This window comes from Cydia splendana, chromosome 9 (genome assembly GCF_910591565.1).
Source record: "Cydia splendana chromosome 9, ilCydSple1.2, whole genome shotgun sequence".
NCBI lineage: Eukaryota > Metazoa > Arthropoda > Insecta > Lepidoptera > Tortricidae > Cydia > Cydia splendana.
This window is the reverse complement of record NC_085968.1, coordinates 19,476,797-19,483,310: the sequence shown is the minus strand read 5'-3', so window position 1 is coordinate 19,483,310 and position 6,514 is coordinate 19,476,797. Positions and strand designations below refer to the sequence as shown.

The following is a 6,514-nucleotide window of genomic DNA, read 5'->3' as shown; positions in this document are numbered from 1 at the left end:
TCCACCCTGTATATGACTCGGCTGGAAGGCTACTTGCTGGCTTCGGATTCAATTAAACGGACTCCCAAGGTCGTCCGTTTAAAACGAATCCTCAGCCTGCAAGTAGCTACTTCCGAGCCTCGACAATAATGTACTATTTCTCAAACATGCAATGAAATGTCGTCACTCCGGGCGTTATATCAGGCTTCGAAGTATCACGTTTAGGGCGGAGCAACTCCAGAGAACTGTAAAGGAATTTCATACTACAAAATTTAAGGCCTAGGCCGGGAAGTAATTTTTTTTTTTTTCCATTTCACAGATATGTGTGACACACCATCGTGGCATTCAGCCATTAAAGTGATAACACACTATCGCACCGCTTTAAAAAAATCTATAGGCAGTTTATGCTTTATGGTTTATGGTAAGATTTCTTTTTTTTTTAATCTTTATAGGGCTGTATCTCCTAAACCGTGCGTCGCAGCGCAAAAATAATAAAATGTTCGTTCCTCTGTAAGAAACCCTTAATTAATATTTAAAAAAAACACACAAAAAAGAAAAAAAATAACAAAAAAAAACCTTTATAATGCTGTATCTCCTAAACCGTACGTCGTAGCGCAAAAATAATCAAATTTTCGTTCCCCCCTTGGTAACCCCTTAATAACATTTAAAAAAACACAAGAAAAGAAAAAAAAGAAAAAAAAAGAAGAAAAAAATATTTATAGGGCTGTATCTCCTAAACCATGCGTCGTAGCGCAAAAATAATCAAATTTTCGTTCCACTTTAGGAAACCCATTAATAACATTTAAAAAAACACAAGAAAAGAAAAAAAAGAAAAAAAAAGCAAAAAAAATATTTATAGGGCTGTATCTCCTAAACCATGCGTCGTAGCGCAAAAATAATAAAATGTTCGTTCCTCTGCAAGTAACCCTTAATTAATATTTAAAAAAAAAGCACAAAAAAGAAAAAAAAATAACAAAAAAAACTTTATAATGCTGTATCTCCTAAACCGTACGTCGTAGCGCAAAAATAATCAAATTTTCGTTCCCCTTTCGGAAAACCTTTAATAACATTTAAAAAAACACAAGGAAAGAAAAAAAAGAAGAAAAAAACAAAAAATATATTTATAGGGCTATCTCCTAAACCATGCGTCGTAGCGCAAAAATAATAAAACGTTCCTCTGTAAGAAACCCCTAATTATTATTTAAAAAAAAACGAAAAAAATGAAAAAAAAAACTAAAAATATTTTCTAATGCTCTTAAACCGTGCGTCGTAGCGCAAAAATAATAAAATTTTCGTTCGCCTTATGAACCCCACGCACTGAATAACCTATCACATTAGGACATGAAACAATCATCATCATCAATTTTTATTATTATTTCATTGCATGTTTAAGAAAAGCACTATACTATACATACCTCGGCGTGAAAAGGGGTTGTCGGTCTCATAACTATCCGGCCTCACTACGTTCGGCCGTCTATATGCATTCGGCCGGCAACCCCTTACTTCCCAGCCTCTGTAGTAATGTACTATTTCTCCAATATGCTCGGAAATGTTCACCTTATTGTAGCAAAAATAGTACGGGAAGGTCTTCGTTATTGTCAAACTCTAATTAAAAAAAATCAAACTATCGCTATCCTGTTCTAGCGGACGGGAAGTAAAAAAACACTAGTGTTTTTTACTTTTTTTTAAATAAAAAACGCAAACAGCCAATTATTATAACCGCGAGCCGCGTCTACACGACCCGATCAGCTATCATTTCAAGCTATATGATAGAGTGAGATAGTAAGATAAACGACCTTACTTGTCTCGTTCTTACAAGACCGTTGTGCTCGTGTATGATCGTGCCAATACTGCTTAATAAAACCAAAGATTATTTTTATATTTTTTTAAGGATCTCATCCGTGTTCATAAAGCTTATATAGTTAGGACTTTCTCATTTCAATCACATACAGAGAGAATCATACTATCTTTGTCTTACACTAGTACTAGCACCCAAAAGAAAAGGATGGGTATAGTTTTGCTGGTTCTTACTGACTGACACATTGGTTTGACCAACTATATTGCACAATTATATTGAATGAACGAATATTGAATGGTACTGAATGGCAGAATAAGTTTGTGCCTTTAACTTTTAAAAATTAATTAAAGAGGGAAATTGTTTTTGACATTTTTGATGTGAAGGTTCGATTCGAGTGATGCTTGATGCTTAAATAATTATTATTTTACCTTATTTCCTCGCATGTTTGGAGAAAAGCACTATATATGCCTCGGCAGGAATAGCAATTCGTGGATTCGTCTTCTTTGTCGGACTCCGCTTCGCGTCGTCCGACAAAATCGAAACTCATCCACGAATTGCCCTTTCCCGGCCTCTGCAATAATGTACTATTAATTGAACCCACCATATTTCATACTTGTCATCTAGTTTGTTCCTCAGGTTCCTTTTATGTCTCGTTTATTTCTGAGGTCCTTTTTTATATCCATTGGCGTCAATGACTGCTACCCATCAGGCGGCTCGTTTGCTCTTTTCCTTTTTTTTAATAGTCTTTATAAGTTTTAATGAATATTCCGTTAAAATATCGTTGTATGATAGCAATACTTGAGAAATTTTAACCTGAATATGATACATACATACACACAACCCCTGAAATAAGCGTAAAGTCGAGTTAGCCAGCTACATCTGTTGGTAAACAATCTTTCTATAACGTTGTTATAGTTCCTAACACAAATTGCCTTACAAGATATAGACGGTGGAGCGAGTTTGGCTCAGTTAGGTTCCTCGGGGACACCCTGTACCCATATATCCTGATTAACTGGATTCCCTATTACATAGCCTAAGACGTCGAAATCCCCTTATTATGACGAGGACAAGTAATGCCGCAATCTGAATGCAATAAACATTGACAGCACACGTGCCGGCGACGAGTCGGGCTGCGATCAAGGAGATAAAGCTAGATATTGCAATGCGGGAAATACCTAGGCATTAGGTGCCTACTTAGAAATACTTTTTAATATTATATTTTGATTTGGGAGATCATTTCTCAAATAAGTACTCTCTAACCTCTTGAGAGAAAATTCTTCAGAACAAATGTTAATTTAATTTGTCTTATAGCTATCTGAATATAAAATTTCAAAACAAAAACTTATTTAAATACCCAAAAAAACCGGACAAACGCGAGTTAAACTCGCTTGGAGAGGGTTCCGTACGTCGCGATAAGGAATCTAAGTCTAAAAAAAATAATGTATTTATTAACCATTAAGACTAATAGTTACTATACCTGTATTGTAATAATTATTAATTTATTTTAAGATTTTTATAATGAAATTTTGTTGTTTTAAATATATGGTTAGTTCTGAACTTGTCAAAGGGCCCTTCAGTTCTTCTTGCAGAATAATTTATGTACATTAGAATTTTGACTTTTTAATAATGAATACAAAAAAAAATTAACTAAGTTAGAGTCTGTTTGGAAAGAGAAGAATACCTAGTGGAATGTATTGAGCCCCATACATACCACGACTCTTCTCTTTTCGCACAGACTCTACAAAGGTTTTTTAAACCTAACCCATATTTGATTATGGTAACTGAAAACAGTATGTAGGTATAGTGCCGGATTGTAGTGGGAAATTACTAAATATGTTATCTATTGTGGTATTCTGCCTTGTAGTGTATTCTTTAATTTGTAGGCTAAAACCGAGCGATAAAGGGTATTGTGATATTTAATTTTTTGTCTTATCCCGAAAATTTATATTGAAATCTCCCGCTATAATAATCTCTGCGGCACTCAGATTAGTGACGTCGGGCTGCGCCCGCCGTTCAGATCGCCCCGCATGCGCGCCCACGCTGGGTGCCTGCGGCACCCAGAGTAGTGACGTCGGGCTGCGCCCTCCGTTCAGATCGCCCCGCATGCGCGCCCGCGCTGGGTGCCTGCGGCACCCAGAGTAGTGACGTCGGGCTCCGCCCGCCGTTCAGATCGCCCCGCATCCAAATTCCGCGCGATCGAGACGCGCGGCGACTGATTTTGTGACACTGACATTGATATTAAGTTAAACATAGTGCCTACATTCTTTTTGCGTTGGTTAGGCGTAGGTATCTCTGTTATTTCAAGATAACAGATATACGTCTGACACAGCAGTTCGGCCTTCTCATTTAGCTACTTAAACCAATTATTTGTTATATGTTTGAGCACTAACCTCCTGCAGCTCATCATTCGACCTTGCGTGGAGGTGCACCTCTCTCGGATGCTTCAGGCCTTCGGCCCCACGCAAAGCTTGGCCCTCGACCTTTGCAATAGCTGTCCACACCACGTTTCACGTAAACCATAACGGCTGTGTCCCTAAAACAGCCCAACCGCGTTTTTTTCTTAAGTCCGACTCACGCTTGACTGTAGATTTCTAATAGGTTTTCCTGTCATCTAGAGGTGAAGAACTATTATGAGTATTTTTTTCAAAATTTTTGACCCAGTGGTATCGGAGTTAAGGGGGGGGGAATGGTCATTTTTTGCCTATATTCTTAAATAACTTCGAAATTATTCATTATAAAATTATAAAAAAAATATATTTGAGACCCTTAAAATAAGCCCTTTTATTTAATATGTAACACGATATGGTTTGCAAAACTTTGTTTTTTAATTTTCTTATTTTGCCCCCAAAAGTGCCCCCTATATTTAAAATTCATTTGTTTTCATTACATGTACGTCTTTGGGTCACAGACTTGCATATGTGTACCAAATTTCAACTTAATTGGTCCAGTAGTTTTGGAGAAAATAGGCTGTGACAGACGGACAGACGGACAGACAGACGCACGAGTGATCCTATAAGGGTTCCGTTTTTTCCTTTTGAGGTACGGAACCCTAAAAATAACATTTATCCTTTCTGTTACATGTGTCGATACTTACCTAACTCTACTACTCCATTAATAAGACGATAGTTTGGCTGACGAAGGTTGATATTGAGTTTTTCTATTTAAAATTTTCAAACCTAAAATTGGACAAGTCTAACCGCTGTCAGCTGTCACCTAAAAGCACAATGAAAGCTTAATAAAAGCATTTAAGGAGTGCAAAGCCAGGTCTGTCATTATATATATCATTTTTGATAGATACGGCTACTCGGCTTCGCTGTACCTTTATTCGCTCGATATGAAAGAGGAACTGCAATGCCACGAGATAAAACGCGAGTTACTAATCCATTTGACAATTGTCTCGCATTGAAAATAAAGTTCCGGCCGGATTGCCGGGAGGAATTGTTTTTGCCTACCTAATTAACTACATTATGACTGCGGTCTTTGATTGATCAGGTACTGAGGGTAAATAGCAACTTTATTTTTATGTTTGTTAAGACTGCGATCAAGGAATCTACTAACAAAATTCGTCGGTTAATGCGAACTGGTTTTCTCTTACATGACCAAATTAATAAAGAAATGGGCATATTACAATGTTCAAATGTATTTATTTATGTATTAAGTTTTTTGTAATTTTTTATTTTATTTTTGATACAGCATACCTATCGCTTACTGTACTTTGCTTTCATCAGTCAACTAATACTCATCGAGCTAATTCTAACAAACCCAAACTCTATGATAGAGTTCCTATGACCACTTCCGGTGACCATAATCAGATCAGCTCTATGGTACCATAATATTGCAATGTCAACTTATGCAAGTGTTATGTGAAGTTTAAGCTCAATCGAATAATGGGAAGTGGGACTTATATGTAGCTTGCAAATTTTTATTCGAACATAATCTGTCAAGACTGTATTAGATAAATATATACACCTTCAAATATTGCAAGTTAAATAAAAGGAAAAAAGCGGCCAAGTGCGAGTCGGACTCGCCCATGAAGGGTTCCGTAGCAGCAAGTAACATAATAAAATTGCGGTTTACGATTTATGACGTATTAAAAAACTACTTACTAGATCTCGTTCAAAACAATTTTCGGAAGTTTGCATGGTAATTAATGTACATCATATATTTTTTTTTGTTTTATCATTCTCTTATTTTAGAAGTTACAGGGGGGGGGGGCACACATTTTACCACTTTGGAAGTGTCTCTCGCGCAAACTATTCAGTTTAGAAAAAAATGATAGTAGAAATCTCAATATCATTTTTGAAGACCTATCCCTATACCCCACACGTATGGGTTTGATGAAACAAAAATTTTTGAGTTTCAGTTCTAAGTATAGGGAACCCCCAAAATTTATTGTTTTTTTTCTATTTTTGTGTAAAAATCTTAATGCGGTTCACATAATACATCTACTTTCCAAGTTTCAGCAGTATAGTTCTTATAGTTTCGGAAAAAAGTGGCGGTGACATACGGACGGACAGACAGACAGACATGACGAATCCATAAGGATTCCGTTTTTTGCCATTTGGCTACGGAACCCTAAAAACACTACATTTAATTAGACACGTCCCTGCTTGATACAAAATTAATTTAGGCATATTACTGAAACATTCAGCTACACGTGTTTCATAATTTAAAAGTCTGTTAAATATTGTTCAGAACACAAACATTAAATATGCTCATAACATTGTTCTTTGTACT

General features: G+C 36.3%; 1 long non-coding RNA gene across 1 annotated transcript; it reads right to left on the bottom strand.

Annotated features, from left to right (window-relative positions):
• Positions 1–2,115: 2,115 nt before the first annotated feature.
• Positions 2,116–2,370, bottom strand: LOC134794040 (uncharacterized). The gene is made up of 2 exons (XR_010144624.1): positions 2,310–2,370; positions 2,116–2,275 (listed from the first exon to the last, which is right to left on the bottom strand). It is a non-coding gene; the product is annotated as an uncharacterized LOC134794040 (long non-coding RNA).
• Positions 2,371–6,514: the final 4,144 nt, after the last annotated feature.